This window comes from Mobula birostris, chromosome 10 (assembly GCF_030028105.1).
Source record: "Mobula birostris isolate sMobBir1 chromosome 10, sMobBir1.hap1, whole genome shotgun sequence".
In the NCBI taxonomy this organism is placed as follows: domain Eukaryota; kingdom Metazoa; phylum Chordata; class Chondrichthyes; order Myliobatiformes; family Myliobatidae; genus Mobula; species Mobula birostris.
In genome coordinates, this window is record NC_092379.1 from 87042824 (window position 1) to 87061808 (window position 18985).

The window sequence follows — 18985 nt, forward strand, 5'->3', positions numbered from 1 at the left end:
TTTTGGCATTCTTCCTGTGGATTGTAGCATAGCAAATATAAACTCCTTATTTCAGAAAAGAGTGAGTCTCAGTGTTATGGACAACACTGGAGTCAATAATGAAGGAGGAAATAACAGAAAACCTTGAAATGAATACTATGATTCAGCAGAATTAAAATAGATTGGTGAAAAGATCATCAAGTATGACATACCTAGCGTAATCCTTGGAGGATCTGACCAGTAGAATAGATTAGAATGAACCAGTGTATATGGTGTATCTCACATGAGATTGGTCATCAAGTTTTGAGTGTAGAATTAGGTATAATACCCTGACATGATTGAGAAATAATTATCAGGCAGAAAAAAAGGACATAAACATATTTTTCTCATGTTTTTCTTAGGGCGGCATAGTAGTGTAATGGTGAGCATAATGCTCTACAGTACCAGCGACCCAAGTTCATTTCCCCCCACTGTCAGTAAAGAGTTTGTTTGTTCTCCCTGTGGCCACATGGGTTTCCTCCGGGTGCTTCAGATTCCTATCACAGTTCAAAGACAGCGGTAGTTTAATTGGCCATTGTAAATTGACCCATAATTAGGCTCAGCTTAAATTGGGGGTTGCTCAGTGGCACGACTCGAAGGGCCAGAAGGGCATATTCTGCACTGAATCCCAATAAATAAAAAATAGGGTTTGCAGGCTTTGACGAATGCTGTGTTACATAGATCATAGTTTGGGTCTCAACCATTCAAAACATCTTTAATGGGATGTAAAAGGTAACACTGTGGTTAAGGACATGGTAGATCCAGTATAATGTGAAAATCAAAAGCAAAAGCATCAGGTACAGTGAGTGTATCCCACTTGTGAGTTACTGGATAGCATTGGAGTTGAACTTATCATACACCATGTTTCAGCTTGCCTCAACCACTCAGGCACTGCAGAATCTAACAAATGCTGGAAATGATTGGCTTGGACCTTATTCTTGTGTTTGGAAGACGTTGGACATCGATAATGTAGGCTTGTCATATGAAAAGCATTTGATGGCTCTGGGACTGTATTTATTGGAATTCAGAACAATGAGGGGAGACCTCATTGAAACTAATTTAGTGTTGGAAGGTCTTGATAGAGTGGATATGAAAAGCATGTTTCTTATGATAGGAGAATCTAAGACCAAAGGACAAAACCTCAGAATATAGGGGCATCCTTTTAGAATAAAGATAAAGAGAGTGATGAACCTATGGAATTTGTTGTCACAGGCAGCTCTGGAGGCTGCCTTTATGTGTATTTAAGCAGAGGTTGATAGATCCTTGTTTGGTCAGGGCATGAAGGGATATGAGGAGAAGGCAGGAGACTGGGGCTGAGAGGAAATTGGATCAGCCATGATGAAATGGTGGAGCAGACTTGATAGGCCAAATGGCCTAATTCCATTCCTATGTTTTATGCTCTAATACTGCAAATCTAATTCACTGGTTCACTGGTGAGAATGACAACTGGGGAACTATGTTGCCTCAGATGTTACACAGAGTCACGTGCTGCAGTCAACGATGCAGAAAGCACCGGAGCTGGTTGTGTACTGTTGGATTTCGGACTGGGTTGGGTGCTTCTCTCCAGTGATAGCACCTGGGAAGACAAGCTGGACCGCACCCTTCTGTGGCTATAATTGCACAAAATGAGGAACTGCTGCGGCTTGTTCTTGCAGAAACGTGGCTCCAAGTAAACATCTGTGTATCATCAATCTATAGACTTTGACACTCAGGGATTTGGGCTACATTATTTCTTATATATATATATATTTTTTTGAAACTGTATGTTTTTCTGCTGTCAAGTGTATATATAGTATGCTAAACGTGCAGCGTTCTGTGTCTGACTGTTGGTACTGTGCTTTGCACCTTTGCCCCAGAAGAACACTGTTTCATTTGGCTGCGTTCCTGTATATGGTTGAACAATAAATAGACTTGAACTTGAACTTGAAAATGTGAAATGATCCTCAAATAAAAAATACAAAGTGTTTTTAAATAGCGGGATACTGGGTAAAGTTCTTGCTCAAAAGGAATAAGGGGTCCTTGCACATAAGTCACAGAATGCTAACATGCAGGTGCAGTATTAAGAATGGATTGGAACACAAGAGTGAAGTCATCTTACTGCAATTATATGAGGCTTTGGTGTGACCACCAATGAGTATTTTGTACACTTTACCTCATTAAGGATATTCTTGCTAATGAGCAAGGATCCATTGGACTGATTTCAGGAAATTCCATGTTTACTGTAGAGGAGGCATGGAATAAGAAAAGACCTGCATTATCTAAATCTTAGAAGAAACAATGAGATCTCATTGAGATAATGAGAACTGGGGTCACAGTCTTATAACATGGGATAGGCCACAAAGGTCAGGGATAAGGGGAATATTCTTCATGCAGAATCTTTGAAATTCTCTGCTCTGGAGAATAGAGTCATTAGTTAACTTAAAACAAAGACTGATGGATTTCTTTATAATGAATTAAGAGATGTGGATTTATTGAAGATAAATAACATTCAGCTGATTTCAGAGAATGGAAGAACAGGTTCATAGGGCCTAATGACCTTCTATTCCTCTTAAACCAAATGAGTATCTTTAACTTGCTGTGGTTATTGGTTGTTAAAAAGAGACACAACTGTTAAATGAAACATTGATATCACACAATTCATTTCCGAAGAACAACCTGACTTCAACTGTTAATGACTTCTGTTCTACCTGCAAAATATCTATGAACCACCTAGGAACAAGAGTTAAGAGCTGGTGTAAGTCATTTGCCCCTTGAGCCTGAACTACATTCAGTAGGATCATGGTTGATCTGCTGTTGCCTCAAATATAATGTCCTGCTTGAAATCCGTAACTCCTGACATCACTATGAAGTCCTGATGAAGGGTCTTGGCCCGAAATGTCGACTGTACTTCTTTCTATAGATGCTGCTTGGCCTGTTGCGTTCCACCAGCATTTTGTGTGTGTTGCTTGAATTACCAGCATCTGCAGATTTTCTCGTGTTCACTATAAATATCTCAGCTTTGCGTATAATCAATGATTTAGTCTCCACAGCTTCCCAGGGTGGAAGAGCATAGATCTCTGTGTCTTTCTGGGAGAAAGAAATGTTTCCCATTTCCATGTTAGAAGTACAGCCAATTATTCTAGAGCTATAATTTCTCTAAATTGTCCATTTAAGGTTGTAAGTTTTAATTTGCCCACAAGTGGAAACATTCTCCTAGAATCTATCCTATCAAGCCCTCACTGATTCTTAAAAGAGATCCCGAAGAAAAGTCACTGACCTGAGAAGTCAACTGGTTTCTCTTTCCACATACGTTGTTTGACTGGCTGAACTATTGCAGCATTTCTGTATTTTTTCTCAAATGCTTACTTTTTATATGTCAAAAAAGATCTGTATTCTTTCTTCTGAGTCTCAAGTTCAAGTCCAAGTTTGTTATCGTGGGCATACATGAGTGATGGTTGTCCATTGTATCTGCATTGACAGGAGACCTGTGCAGGAGAGTTTTTAAAGTAGAAAAGCCATTGCACTGGGACAGTTCTACTCTCTTGGTCTTGGAAATCTGGGTCCAGTTGGATGAGTAGTCATCAGAAATGGGGTTTTCATTGTTTGCAGTGACTAAACATGATTTATTCTGGGGCTCATCATGCCCTTCGCTCTCCACAAAGCATTGCAGAACAGCCTTCCTGGACATTGGATCTTACTGTTGATTTCATCCGCCCATTCCCTCAGAGCTGAATTTGCAGTCTAAGACAGGCGTGTCCCTGTCTCACTGTGATATGAATACTTCCAGCTACCTGCTTTGGCTGCCAGTTGAAGCAGTGTACCAGCCTGTGGCAGCTGTCACATGAAAGCAATATGTGAGAGCAGAGTGTCCGGTGGGGACCAAAGGTGATTGAGCTGCCCCAGAATGGACTTGACAAACCTCTTCACCAGAGGTGCTACCCCTCCCTGGACACCCTATACACAGCCATGGGCATACATGCACAGCGTGTAAATGCCGGGTAAATTTGCTTATTCCAACAGCAGCACAGTACATTGCAAGCATGACGGACATAAATTATATAAACTCAAATTAACCTTAATTATACAGCACATAACAATCATGACAAAATAAACAAAACTATGCTAATGACATTTGTGCAAACTGAGAGAAATATAGTCCCTGACTAGGAAATACATAGTTGAGCTTGGGCTTTTCAGATCAACTCAAGAACTTGATTTTAGTGGGTAAGAAGCTATTGTTGAACCTTGCACCATGAGGCTTCAGGCTCTTGCATTTCCTGCTTGATGACAGCAATGAGAAGGGAGCGTGGCCAGATAGTGGAGGTCCTTAAGGATGGATGTCATCTTTCTGAGACTTTTGTCCATTGTAGATGACCTCACTGGTGGGGAGAGCTGTCCCTGAAATGGGACTGGCTGAGCCAACCATTCTCTTTAGCCTCTAGAGTTTCTGTGCATTTGATTTTCATACGAACTAATGATGGGATCTCTCAGAATATCTTAATGTTTTCATGTTTGCAGTACACCAAGTTTGATTCCTGTACATGGGTATTCAAAGACACTTTCCAGCTGAACAGAGCATTTCTCTAATTCTATGTGCTCAGCCTGAAATTTCAGTGTTTCCAATCTTTTGTTATTTTCAGTGGTAATTCCAAATTAGTCAACAGTGTGATCAGAAAATAATCTGGAAGTTTGAAATACTATTGTCTTCTGATACTTTACACACCATTTATCCCTAACTTCATGCATTCTTCCACTACCTTAAAGATACCTGAAAGAATATCAATCACAGTGAAGTAAATATTTCGAAAGAGCAACATTCATATATCAAAAAACATAGAACAGTATGGTGCAGGCCCACAAGATTGTGCTGTACCAATTAAATGGCCAACTAAATTAATATCTTCTGCCCACACAATGTCCATATCCCTCCATTTTCCTCACATTAATGTGCCTAGCTAAATGTCCCTTGAACATGCATAATGTATCTGCCTCAACCACTCTCCGGACAGCATATTCTAGGCACCCTCCACTCTCTGTGTAAAAAAAATGCCCCTACTCCTTTGAATTTACCCCTCTCACCTTAAAAACATGCCCACTGACATTAGACATTTCAACTCTGTGAAAAAGATGCTGTCTGTCTACTCTATCAAAGCCTCTCATGATCCTACAAACCTCTGTCAGACCTCTCGTCAACCTCCTCTGCTCCAGAGAAAATAACACAAGTTTGTCCAACCTCTTGCTGCAGCACATGGTGTCTAATCCAGGCAGTTCTGTTGCAACTCTTGTTCTCATGAAACCACTTCATCACCATACCCTTTCATTAGAAACAGTTCGATTGCCCTGAACATAAAGGTATGTTCTTTACTTTAATGAACAAAAACCCTAGAGTTTCAGGAGGGTGTTGGCCCAACATGCCGACTGTACTCTTTTCCTAGATGCTGCCTTGCTTGCTGAGTTCCTCCAGCATTTTGTGTGTGTTTCTTGGATTTCCGGCATCTGCAGATTTTGTCTTGTTCGTGACCCTGGAGTTAGACTCAGTTATTACATGTACATCAAAACATACAGTGGAATGCATCATTTGCATTAACGACTAACAGAACCTAAGGAAGTGCAGGGAGCTGCCCACAAGTGTCACCACAAACTTTGACGCCAACATAGCATGCCCACTATGTTCCGCAGAAAAAGCGACAACAACAACAAGACAACGGGAAAAGAAGCAACAGCAAAACGGACCCCCGTCCTCACTCCCACCCACCCACCCACACAGACAGTCCTACAATCCAGGCAGACAATGTCAGCAGCAGTCCTCCAACAAACACAGACAGGATAAGGGCTCATTTTAAATGAAGTAAAGCACACACTTATGTTAAAATTAATAAGGCCTGTTTATCTTTGTATATATCTCTGACATTCTACTCATTCCGTAGTACTTAACAGTGTTTTTACCGTTGGTTCCACTTAAAAATGTCAAAAACAAATCAAACTGCAGAGGCATAAAAGAATAAAAACAAGCTAAGTACAAGATAAAAGTTACAAGCCACCAATTGATACATTTAAGACATTTAAACTTCAATAAAGAGCAGCTTTGAAGGATTTTTTGTACTCAGCATGCATCAAATGTGAAAAGTCAGATTTCCGTGTTTTGTATTGACTGATAATCTGAAGACTAAAGCCATAACAGTTTCAATCCAAAATGCAGTAGTATCTAGAACATGATAGCCATTTCCACATCATTACCCATCACATTAAAAAATAACTATTTTAAAGTGCATTTCATGGAGCATCAGAATGTCTAAACATGCTTTAAAGGTTGACATGCAGGGGAGCTCAGCATTGCAACAGAGAGCTCCCACAAATGCGAAAGAGAGAATAAATAGATAATCTGCTTTTAATGATAGAACATAAAAATCTAAAGCACATTACAGTCCCTTCGGCCCACAGTGTTGTGCTGACCATGTAACCTACTCTATAAACTGCCTAGAATTTCCCTACTGCATAGCCCCCTATTTTTCTAAGTTCCATGTATCTAAGAGTCTCTTCAAAGACCCTACTTTATCCGCCTCCACCAACGTCAGCGGCAGCACATTTGCTCTGACATCCCCTCTGTACCTACTTCCAAGCATCTTAAAACTATGCCCCCTCGTGTTAACCATTTCAGCCCTGGGAAGAAGCCTCTGGCTAAAATACGATCAATGCCTCTCATCATCTTAAACACCTCTATCAAGTCATCTCTCATCCTCCTTTGCTCCAAGGAGTAAAGGCCAAGTTCACTCAACCTATTCTCATAAGGCACGCTCTCCAATCCAAGCAACATCCTTGTAAATCTCTTCTGAGCTCTCTCTATAGTATCCACATCCTTCCTGTAGTGAGGTGACCAGAACTGAACAGTACTCCAAGTGGGATCTGACCAAGGTTTGATATAGCTGTAACATTACCCCATGGCTCTTGAACTCAATCCCATGATTGATGAATGCCAACACAACATATGCCTTTTTAACAACACTGTCAACCTATGCAGCAGCTTTGGGTGTCCTATGGACCTGGACCCCAAGATCTCTCTGATCCTCCACACAGCCAAGAATCTTACCTTGAATACTATATTATGTCTTCAAATTTGACTTTTCAAAATGAACCACTTCATACTTATCTGCGTTGAACTCCATCTACCACTTTTCAACCCAGCTCTGCACTCTATTGATGTCCCGCTGTAACCTCTGACAGCCCTCCAGACTATCCACAACACCCACAACCTTTGTGTCATCAGCAAACTTACTAGATCTGCAGCCAGGTTATTTATAAGTATTGTTTAAAGAATAAATATTGGCCAAATCATCAAAGAGAACACACCACTTTTCTGAACAAGGTAGATGCAGGATATCAGATTTCTGAATAGACAATGAACTCATGAACACTATCTCAGTATTTTTAAATTCTTTTTTGGCACTGCTTATTCAATTTAATTTTCTTTTTTATATACACAGTACTAAATGTAATTTATAGTTTTTATTATTATATTTGCAAGGTAACACTGTCACAAAAACTCAGTTTTCAACATAATTTGTCAGTGATATTACTTCTAATTCTGATTGTGATTGTGATTCTGATTTCAATTGTGTTTCCCATAGCTTTGAGTGTCAAGTGACAGGGATTACAGGGCTTCAAAATAAGTACTGGGTTGTTTAGCACTGCAATGAAAATTTTTTTTTCACACCCCGGGTAGTTAATCCTTAGAGTTTTCCACTCAAAAAGGCAATGGAGTCTTAGTTATGGAGTATATTTAAGATTTTTGGAAATAAGGTTTAAAGGAGGTTGATGTTAGTGCAGGAAAAAGGCTGAGTGGAAAATCAGCCCTGATCTCATTAAATGGCAGGGCGTGCGTAGATGGTCAAATGGCATGATCCTGTTTTTATATTGTTATGGGCTTATTTTCTTTAAAACAAACCTTGGGAGTTGATACAAGCATTAGTCAAGAAATAAAGTATGTTGGTCAAAAAGATAAATGTCATCACCAATAATATTGCATGTAAATTGACCTCCCTGAGGAGTGAAAATCCCATTAGTTTATTAAAATAAAACCTAAGATGGAGCAGTATATCATAACAGCCAGAACTTCAAATAAACCTCAATGTCAACAGCATCACACAACTGTTACGAATAAAAACAGGACAAGAGTCGTTTGAAGCTGTGGGATTTGGGTCTTTTCAGAAATTAAGGTAAGAACAATGTATCGAGTTCTGCTATTCTTGTTCCCTTGTGCAGAAGGGTTCTTGATAGCCTTAGCTGCAAAGGAACAAAATAAAATCCAGCATTCTTACCTATGCCATTTTAAGTCAAGTATGATTTTATTTTCAATTCATTGATGGAAGCAGCATTTTTCTGCAAGGAAGTCACAATTGATTTTGGAGGAAAGTAAACAGGATGCTCTGGGACAACTGTTTGAGCCTTTGGGTTATGATTGAGTAATGGCTCTAAGCACAGTGAGGTAGATCAAAAAATAAAAAGGGAATGCCAAGGCAAGTATTTAACATAACAGGAAAGTAGAAAGAGAATAGTGGAGAGAGAAAAAAAAACAAGAAAATAATTAAATAGTAAATTGCCAATACAAAAAACAGCTTCAAAAAACTCAAAATCAAATAGAAGACTATTTTCATCTTCATCAAGCAGCAGCTCATTTGGAAGAGATTATTAAAAACATGCTGTTAAAATGCTGTATTTGATTATATGCGTCTCTGCCTTCACATTGTAAGAATTAGTAGAACAAATATAAAACTATATTATTTTGACACAGGTGAAATGCATAACGTTGGAAATTTTGGATGCTAATGAACCAGTTTGTCATCTATTAGTAATAAATTTTGAACAAGAATGATGAAGTTCACTTTCACACCCCTGTGAATCTGGCAATTCATTAAATATAACATAGATCTCTTTAGTAACGAGAATGGAGCTGTTTAATAAGAGCATTCTTAACCCTACAAGGAAAGGTGCTGAGCTGAGATTTTGCAGCCGCATGTGAAAGTGTCTAGAAGGAGACATTTTACAGCTGCAGCACATGAGATTGTTCATGCGAGAGATGCATGACAGGAGGGCAGCAGTACTACACTTCAGTGTGATGTGAAAATGCATCCAACTGCCGTATTATCTATCTTAAAACATCAGATTGCATCTTTAACTTTTGACAGAACATAGAAAACACAAGGAAGCATAAAAGACACAAGATCTGTTAATGTGATGTCGATATTTGATAGAAAGCTCTCAAAAGCTGTGAAGATCAAAATAGAGTGTAATTATTCAGATTATGGAAATATTTTCTTGAATAATAGAACAAAAAAGAGATTTCTTCTCGGAGTTCCAAAAGAAAAACATTCTGCAACTACTGAAAATTTGATATGAAATATGATTGTATTTTTTTCATAGTTGTTGCCTGACCTGTTAAGTATTTCCTTCATTTTTAGTTTTCTATGAAATTTCAGGACTGACTAGCCCCATTGAAAGCTGCAGGGGATGGCAAGGAGATGTCCCTGCCACTGGTCCGCCACCAGGAGATGTTTCAAGGCTAAGGGACCGAAACATCACTGAGCAGTGGACCCTGGCCGATGACCCTGCAGTTGACCTAAGGGCACCATTGGAGGTGCAGCAGACAGCAATGGCAAGCAGGAAACATCTTCCTATAAATTTCATTGGTATCTTATAATGCTGGTATATAAGACTGAGATCTATTTAATGGGTTAGATCCAGCTGGCTCATGGTCAGAGGTTCAAAGGTGATACTCAGAATGTCAGGCGGTTGCCTTTCAATTCTGAGAACCAGCACGTGTACAATCAAAGGCAGAGGTCAAAGATCAAATGCTTACCAGTCCTGATCCTTTACTGGGTCACATGTGATCTCACCAAAGAATTGCTTAATAGAGTGCCTGCATGAACCTTGCATTCATCTCTCTGTTGTAAAGCACTGACAGTCAACGTTAATTAAATAGGATGGTCATCCAATAGGATGACAAAAGGTAAATGTTTCATTTATTTTATCTTATAACTTTTAATTATGTGGTGGAAGTTTAGCATTTTAGCATCTTAATTAAACACTTATTTTATTTTTTAATTAACAATGGGATTAACAAAGGATTACCTTAAGCAGGTGCTTGAGGGTGGATGTGAAAGGGCAATGTTCATTCTGTATGTCTCTATGACTCTATAAATTATTTTTAATTTTATGTTTAAATCTATTTGAATATTTTAAGGATATATACCAGTTAAGAACTTTTGACAGGCAGCAAAAGACTGGAGGTGTGTTGGGGGAATGCCCTCAGGATCTACATCCTAGCTAACATTCCTAATGTCTACCTACAAGACTCTAAGCAAAGATTGTTTCAGAAACTTGACCAACAGTGTTTAAAGAGCAGCTTTGTCATTTGTATGCCTGTTGCCTCCTTCCCTGCTGGTTGATTGCGATTTGATCACATTCTTAATCTCCACTCCTCATTCTCTATTAGCTAAAACCTAGCAGTGGCTATCAGTGGTTACTCTGTGGTCAGGGGCACCAACAAGTTTACTGTAACAGGCTTACAGGCAACAGTTCACACTCTGTGCCATGACAACAGATTGTCAGAATCTGTCACACCATTGAAGTTGTGGAACCTGATGTCTCTGCTGTAACTCAGATTCTTTCCCATCTATATTCCCCAATATTTTCTATTCTGAGCTATACAACTAGTCATCTACCTTCAGCGACCAGCTTTCATTACAGAGTACAGTGACCGTTATAATTTAACATGCTATTCATGGCTTGCTGTCACACTTTCTCGGTGTCCTCTGCCTTTGTGTTTGCTGTGGGTCTACTTCCATCAGGTGTGGTCGGGTCTGATGCGGTCAGATGATGTTCATCACTTGGGTTCTCTGCAATGACACTGTTACCAGGTACACAATCTCCCACTCTGTCTGGGTGGTTGTCAAGAAGGTGAGTCATACACCTGAGTTTTGTCTTTCTACTGACTACCTCACCAGGTCTACACACAAACGTGTGCCTTTCTTCCAGAGCACCCCCGGTGGCTCTATCTGCCTGGGAGTGAAACCTGTCTTTTCAGCCAGCTCGCTTTCTATGACTTGTTCACCTGGTTGTGAGAGGACTGTCTTCTCTCCCTCTGGCTCTCTCTGATCCGCCTAGCTTGATCCCTCAAAGTGTTACCCGGCTTACTGAGGTCCTTCACGTCTCCATGTAATCTTACTAAATTGGCATTTGTAGTTTCTTCCTGGACACTTGTAATTGCTGTTGCCTGGTGTTCTTCTGTTGCCCTGCTCACACTGATGTCTGCCCACTCATTCCCTTTCTGTTCCCTACTTACTATCTGCCCTTTCTGGCGAGCTTGTACTTTAATCACTGCTCTCCTCAGGCAGCTGCGCCTCTTCTGACAGCTCCTGACTGTGCTTGACCCTCTACTCTTGGGACCTCCTGATATGATTTCCATACATTAACCTGTCTCTCCTCCTGCTTGGGGCTGCTGTGTCTCTGTGGGCCATGTTAGCTGCTTTGTGGGTTGCATATGCTCGCTGTCCCTGTCTTGTCCACTTCATTGCTCCTTTTCCTGAGCCTATGATCACACCTGTGTTACTCAGTGTGTCTATAGTACCTATATTGTTTGGGCACATCAAAAAATCTACAGGAAGGTGCTCTCTTTCAATCTCAAGTACCTGAAACTCATTTATTTCTGCCCTTATTGTTTCACCTCCAACATGGGTAATGTAAATCATCTCTCCAGTCGTGGGGAAGGGTAGATCAGTTATTGATACTGACAGCCCCGTCCACTAATATTTCACATTTCCTGTCCCCTAATAAACCTCTTATGTACATCCATGGACAACCATTAGAGGCTGACGTCAGCCATTTAACTGACCTCACCAGCTTGAAAAACTGGTCTGGAGTCAAATCAGAAAGAGAGGCCGTGGCTCTGAATTCTGCCTGCTTTGTTGAGAGATTCTCTAACCTTCCTCTCTTTTCAGGACACTGCTTCCAAGCAGTACCTGAGAGGCCACAGCTATAACAAATCATCTCCTTTACCAGCCCCACCCCACATCTTCTCCAGCACTTCCTTACTATGTGCCCTGGCTGCTGGCACACAAGGCAAGTCCACTGTGATGTCACAGCAGCTACTTCACGAATTTGCTTCCCCTCCTCTGGTCTAACTCACCAAGCCATGATACTATAACAGTTACTATAATGATCCTACCACTATCCTGAAATCTAATGCTTCCTGGTGGACTGAGGTCAGGACTTCTTTTAGACTTTTCAGGAAGACTAGGTCGTCCCTCTCTGGATTATCCAGCCCTGAATATTCCTCATATGTTTGATATTTATGTTCTGCATAATCTATGGCAGGCTCATCAGTTCCCAACCACTGACGTTATCATTCCCCAGTTTGTCTCACTACCCCCACATCACTTTTCTTAAAGAAGCAATATCTCTCTTCATTGCTGGCATTCCCTGTGCTACTTTGCACGCCTTGGGCCATACTGTCCAACATATTCATTGAGCACTTTGCTTTTACCAACAAGTGTATGTCTTTGGGGTGCACCTGATGAACTTACATCATTCCCTTGAGCTTGCAACAGAATTCTGCATTTCCACTGGCGACTTTAAGTGAGGGCAACTCTGACAAAATGCTTTGCTTCTCCCCAGAAGTGATGGGCTTATGGGTGGTCATAATCAGGGTCAAGGGCTGGCTCGGGTCACCAGGATTCCCGACCTGATGTTGTCTGACCTCAAGAGGTGCCATCCCAACAGATATATCTGGGTATAAACTCCCCCTCAGATATTTCCACACAAATTCCCCCACTACACAAAATATAAATAATGGATAAAAATTAAACAGTACATACTTAAACCATAGAGAATTTCCTTTGCAATCTGCTGCATATGTGCATCTGAACTCAACATGCCTTTTGTATTACTTCTCATTAAAAAACTGCTACATCAAGGTTACAGACTTATTCTTAAAATACACTTGCAAATGAATTGACTACTATACAGTTCCCAAATGATCAGTAACCACCTTTCATAAGGCTCTCTGAAATAAAAAGATTTAAAAAGAAAGAAAGAAGGCTCTCTGCAGTGTTTGTAATACTTCATGATTCCCCTGGTCACCAACTTGAACAGATCTGTGTGAATGTTAATCTTAAAAATGTTCACCCACTTAGACTTCAGAGATCACTGACCACACGATGGGATATGAACATACCTCAGACAAGCACCCAAATGTTGTGACTGTGAACAAAGTCACTAGAGAGCCACTAAAGCTGGTGGATATAGAAGTCTTTGTTCAGCAAAACAAGCAGCAGGCATCATACTAGAGACCCTCTTAGAAGAAGATGACCTCATGACCCAATGTTACATTCTTATATGCCTAAGGTCAATGGTAACAGCAGGACAATTCTATAGCAGGAAATTCTAGGCAGTTTCTAGAGTAGGTTACATGGTCGACACAACATTGAGGGCTGAAGGGCCTGTAATGTGCTGTAAGTTTCTATGTTCTATGTTACAATGTATCCACAATGCTTCCTTCGAATTACATATAATTTTCAAACACCTCCATATTCACATCAACACTCCAGACACCCAAAATGAATTTTAATCCCTGCTAATTCTGGGCCACGTTCATGCATATGGAGGTTTCTCAAGTCAAATGGAGTGTGTCTTTGTTTGCAATGGACCCTTGTCTGCAGTTCCAAGAACACCATTGTTCTGGGTGCATCTAAATTCAATTGCAATCCATATTCATGTCTGAAGTCTGGTTGCTGTTGAAATTAGTATTTGCTATATACCATAACTCCAGAATATACCCTAACATTCTTCACGTTAATTAAAATAAATACTTGGATTTTCTTGGACTTTGTATCACTTGTTGCAAATCTTTTTCAGATACCAATGCTGTTTCTGTGCAATAGAACACATAAAGTAATTTCTGGATGTGACAATTTTGCTGTTGAGTCAACTGTGATTGCTCAGTTTTTTTTCAATCTCTAGCATCCCAGTTTTGGATTTACACAGAGTGAATGGTATTTTGAATGCTTTGAAGAATGATACATTCCTTGTCATGATTTGTAAATGATGAAATACTGTGATTGTGGATCTTGTTGTGCTGATCTCTTCAAATGGTTGCATGTCGTATAGCTGTAAAATTGTAGATATTTATTTCATGAATTTTCCTGCATTTCCTTTTATATTTTCTTCCTTGGCTTTTCACTTTCTCATAGTTGTTAATCATCTATTTCATAAGGTATTTCTTAAAGTTATATGTGCATTCTTTGAACAAAAATGAATGTAGTTGGTTCAGTGTCCAACATGTTCAATCAAGAGTTCATTGAGAACTTTGTCCAGACTTTTCAGTGCCTGTGCAATATTATGGATGATACATAACATATTTTAATTTTTGGGACTAAATTACTGTGATACACAGTGATGGAGCACCTTTTACTTCACTACAGTTTTAATCTTGCTTTTCTGTTACCTCCTGTATTCATGATCGAATTACTGGGAAGGTGTTTTGTGACATTTCCTTTATGACCTGCAGGTTCGATTGCTGGCATGAGTAGATGCAAAAATTAATCTTTAGTATTTATCAGCTCTACGATAGTTGCAAGCAGACTACCTCTTAATACTTGACAAGGAAAAAACAATTTTAGGCAACTCTCCCCTCTAGTGTGTTCTTTCAACCTCATCCCCTTCCTTGTGATCCTCTTCTGGTCCTTCAGCAGCACCATCCTCTCTCCTTCAGGTACCCATTGCCCATCTTCATCCCCTCCCCTTCCTGGTTCCATCCACCTACTGCATACAGTTCTTCCATGGGTACCCCCTTCTCCTTCCCCGGGTTCAGGTTCCACCTGCCATTCACCTTTCCCCTAATGGTTTCCATTATTACCTCATCTACTTATTAAATTCTGACACTGGTAGCACTCTGTGTTCCTGCGTATCTCCCTCCAGCGGCTGTCTTCAACCATCATGCTACCCTGATTAACTCTTGTTTATTTTTCTTGATGGATACTGCTTGATCTGCTGAAGAGTTGTGGATTTTTGGCTGCAGAATGTCAATTCTGAGCATGTGACTGCCCAAAATATCAATTATTCAATGTTGTTTCTTGTAGTGATATGCATTTGCAAATAATTTTTATTTTTCCAAAGAGAAATGCAATAAGGACTATTTCTAAACTGTTTTTCCTCAGTCCTGTAACTGAAGCAGGAATAAGCCAATCATACGCCCCTGATCAGAACATTGCGGCGACTGAGACAACTTATCCAATCGGCAACCAAGAAAGCACAAAGGCTAATATCTTTGAATAACGATTATCAACTTTAAGCTCAAATTCAAGTTTTTTGAACTAGAATGAGACAGGAGAATGGAGCGGCAGGTAACTGGGTGACTATCAGGAGAAGGAAAGAGAATAGGCAGCCTTTGCAGAGCACCCTTGTGGTTTTCCCCCTCAATAATAAGTATTCCATGTTGCATACTGTTGCGGGGGGAGTGATCCTCCAGGGAGAAATCACAGCAAGTAAGTCTCCGGCACTGGTTCTGTTGCTCAGAAGGGAAGGGAGAAAAGAGGAGTTTGGTAGTGACAGGGGATTCTATAGTCAGAGAAACAGACAAGAGATTCTCTGGACATGAAAAAGACACTCAGGTGATACTTTGCCTCCCAGGTGCCAGGAGCAAGGATGTCTCGGACCGGGTTTGCAGCCTGCTAAAAGGTTGAGGGTGAGCAGCAGAAGTCATACATAGGGGTAGCAATGACATAGATAAGAAATAGGAGGAGGTCCTGAAGAAAGACTAAAAGGAGTTAGGTAGAAAGTTGAAAAGCCAGACCTCCTGGGTAGTAAGCTCTGGATTGCTGCTTGTGCAACGCAGCAGTGAGGACAAGAATAGGGTGATTGGGCAAATGACTGTGTGGCCGAAGAATTGGTGCATGGAGTGGGGATTCAGATTCTGGATTATTGGGATTTCTTCTGGGGATTGTATGACCTGTACAAAAAGGACGGTTTACACCTGAAACTAAGGGGAGGGGGTCCAATATTCTTGCATGCAGGTTTACTAGAGCTGTTGGGGAGGGTTTAAATTAATTTGGCAGTGGGATGTGAACTGGAATGATAGGGCTGAGGATAGGGCACTGTTAAATAGATTGAAGTTCAAATTTCAAAGTAAATTTATTATCAAAGGACATATATGTCACCAGATACAACCTTGAGATTCCATTTTTTTGGTGGTATACAGATTAAATCCAAGAAACATAATAGAATCAATGAAAGGCCACACCCAACAGGATGGAAAAAAAGACCAATGTGCAAACTCAACAGACCACAAATATAAAAAAATAACAATAATGAATAAATAAGCAGTAAATATTGAGAACATGAGATGAAGAGTTCTTGAACTTGAGTCCATAGATTGTGGGAACAGTTCAGCTATGGGACAGTGAAGTTGAGTGATGTCATCCTTTCTGGTTGAAGGGTAATAATTGTTCCTGAAGCTGGAGATGTGGATCCTATCACTCTTGTAACCTCTCCTGATGGCAACAAAAAGAGAGCATGGCCTGGATGGTGATATTTCTTGAAGATAAATACTGCTTTCCAGTGACAACCTTCCATGTAGATGTGCTCAATGGTGCGGAGGGACTTATCCATGTTGGACTGGGTTGTATCCATTATTTATGGTAGGATTTTCCATTCAAAGGCATTGGTGTTCCATGCAAAGATTGTGATACAGCTAGTCAATATACTCTCCACCACACATCTGTAGAAGTTTTTCAGTGTTTTAGATATCATTCCAAATCTGCCATGCATTCTTCATAATGGCACTTACCGATCTTCTGAAATGATAACATCGAAGAATTTAATGTTGCTAACCCTCTTCACCTCTGATCCCCCAATGAGAACTGGCTCATGGACCTCTGGTTTCCTCCTCCTGAAGTCAATGATCATCTCTTTTGTCTTGATGACATTGAGTGAGATGTTGTTGTTCTGGGAATCACTCAGCCAAATTTTTTATCTCCTATATTCATATTCATCACCACATTTGATTTGGCCAACAAAGGTGCTGTTATCAGCAAACTTAAATAAGGCATCAGAGTTGTGCATAGGCTCCCAGTCATAAGTATAAAGTGAGTAGAGCAGGGGGCTAAACATACAGTCTTTTTGTTCCTCTGTGCTAATGGAGATTGTGGAAGAGATGTTGCTGCCAATCAAAACTGAATGGAGTCTGCAAGTGATGGAATCAAGGATTCAATTGCACAATGAGATACTGAGGCCAATGACTTGAAGCTTGCAGTGTGTAGTGAGACTGTAAGGAAGGACAGGCAGATGTTAGGGCAAAATTGAATTCAGTGGGATGAGTTGAAGTGTAACATGGGGTCAAAGTTGAAAAGGGTGATGAATGCAGGACTGAGGGTGTTATATTTGAATGCATACAGTATACAAAATAAGGTAGATGATCTTGGAGCACATTTGAATATTAAAAAGTACAATGTTATAGGCATCACTGAGCCATGGCTGTAAGAAGATCTTACCGTCTAAAAATATACATTTTATCAGAAGGGCAGTAAGGTAGGCAGAGGAGGTGGGGTGGCTCTGATGGTAAAAAAAAATTAAATCACATCCTTAGAAAGAGGTGACATAGGATTGGAAGACGTAGAACCATTGTAGGTAGAGTTCAGAAACTTCATAGGTAAAAAGACTCTGGTGAGAGTTATATAAAGACCTCCAAATAGTAGATAGGATGTGGTGTACAAATCACTATGGGAGATAGAAAAAACATGAAAAAAGGGCAAAGTTGTGATAGTAATGGGATTTCAATATGTAGGTAGATTTGGGAAATCAGTTTGGTGCCTGATACCAAGAGAGTGAATTTGTAGATTGCTGACGAGATGGCTTTTTTGAGCAGTTTATGGTTGAGCCCACTAGCAAAAAGGAAATTCTTCATTGGGCATTATGTAATAAACCAGATTTGATCAGAGAGCTTAAGTTAAAGAACTCTTAAGAGGCAGTGATCATAATAAATTCGAATTCATCCTGTAATTTGAGAAGGAGCTAATGTCAGATGTATCAGTATTACAGAGGAGTAAAGGAAATTACAGAGGCATGAAAGATGAGCTGGCCAAAGTTGATTGGAAGGAGACACTAGCAGGGATGACTAGAAAACAGCAATGACTGGAGTTTTTGGGCAATTCAGAAGGTGCAGCATAGATATATCACAAAGATAAAGATGCATTGAAAAGGGCAGATAAGGCAACCGTAGCTGACAAGGGAAATCAAAGACAATATAAAGAAAAAAAGAGATGCCCTATAATAGAGCAAAAATTAATGAGAAGTAGGAGGATTGGGAAGCTTTTAAAAACCAACAGAAGGCAACTAAAAGGATATAAGGAAGGAAAAGATAAAATATGAAGGAAAGCTAATTAATTATATAAAAGAAGATGCAAACATTGTTTTCTGGAGATACAAAGAGTAAAATGAGAAATGAGAGTGGGTATTGGACTGTTCAAAAATGATGATGGAAAGCTAGTTATAGGGGGTAAGGAAATGGCAAACAAAATTAATCAGTATTTTGTGTCAGTGTTCACTATGGAAGACACCAGCAGTGTGCCAGGAATTTGAGAGTGTCAGGGGGCAGAGTAAGTGTTGTTGCTATTACTAAGTTGCTTGGGAAGCTGAAATGTCTGAAGGTAGAAAAGTCACCTGGAACAGATGTACTACATCCGAGGTTTCTGAAAAAGGTAGCTGAGGAGATTGTGTAGGCATTTGTGATGATTTTTCATGAATCACTAGTTTCTGCTATAGTTCCAGAAGACTGGAAATTGCAAATGTCACGCCACTTATAAGAAGAGAATGAGGCAGAAAAGGGAAATTAGCCAGTTATCCTCATTTCAGTGGTTGGGAAGATGTTGAAATCCATTAGTGAGGATGATGCTTTGGAGAACTTGGAGGCACATAATAAAATAGGCCAAAGTCAGCAAGA

General features: G+C 40.0%; 1 pseudogene; it reads right to left on the minus strand.

The window, feature by feature from the left end:
• The window catches only part of LOC140203715 (piggyBac transposable element-derived protein 4-like), a 93359-nt pseudogene extending 80596 nt beyond the window's left edge, over positions 1–12763 (minus strand).
• Between the last annotated feature and the right edge of the window lie 6222 nt (positions 12764–18985).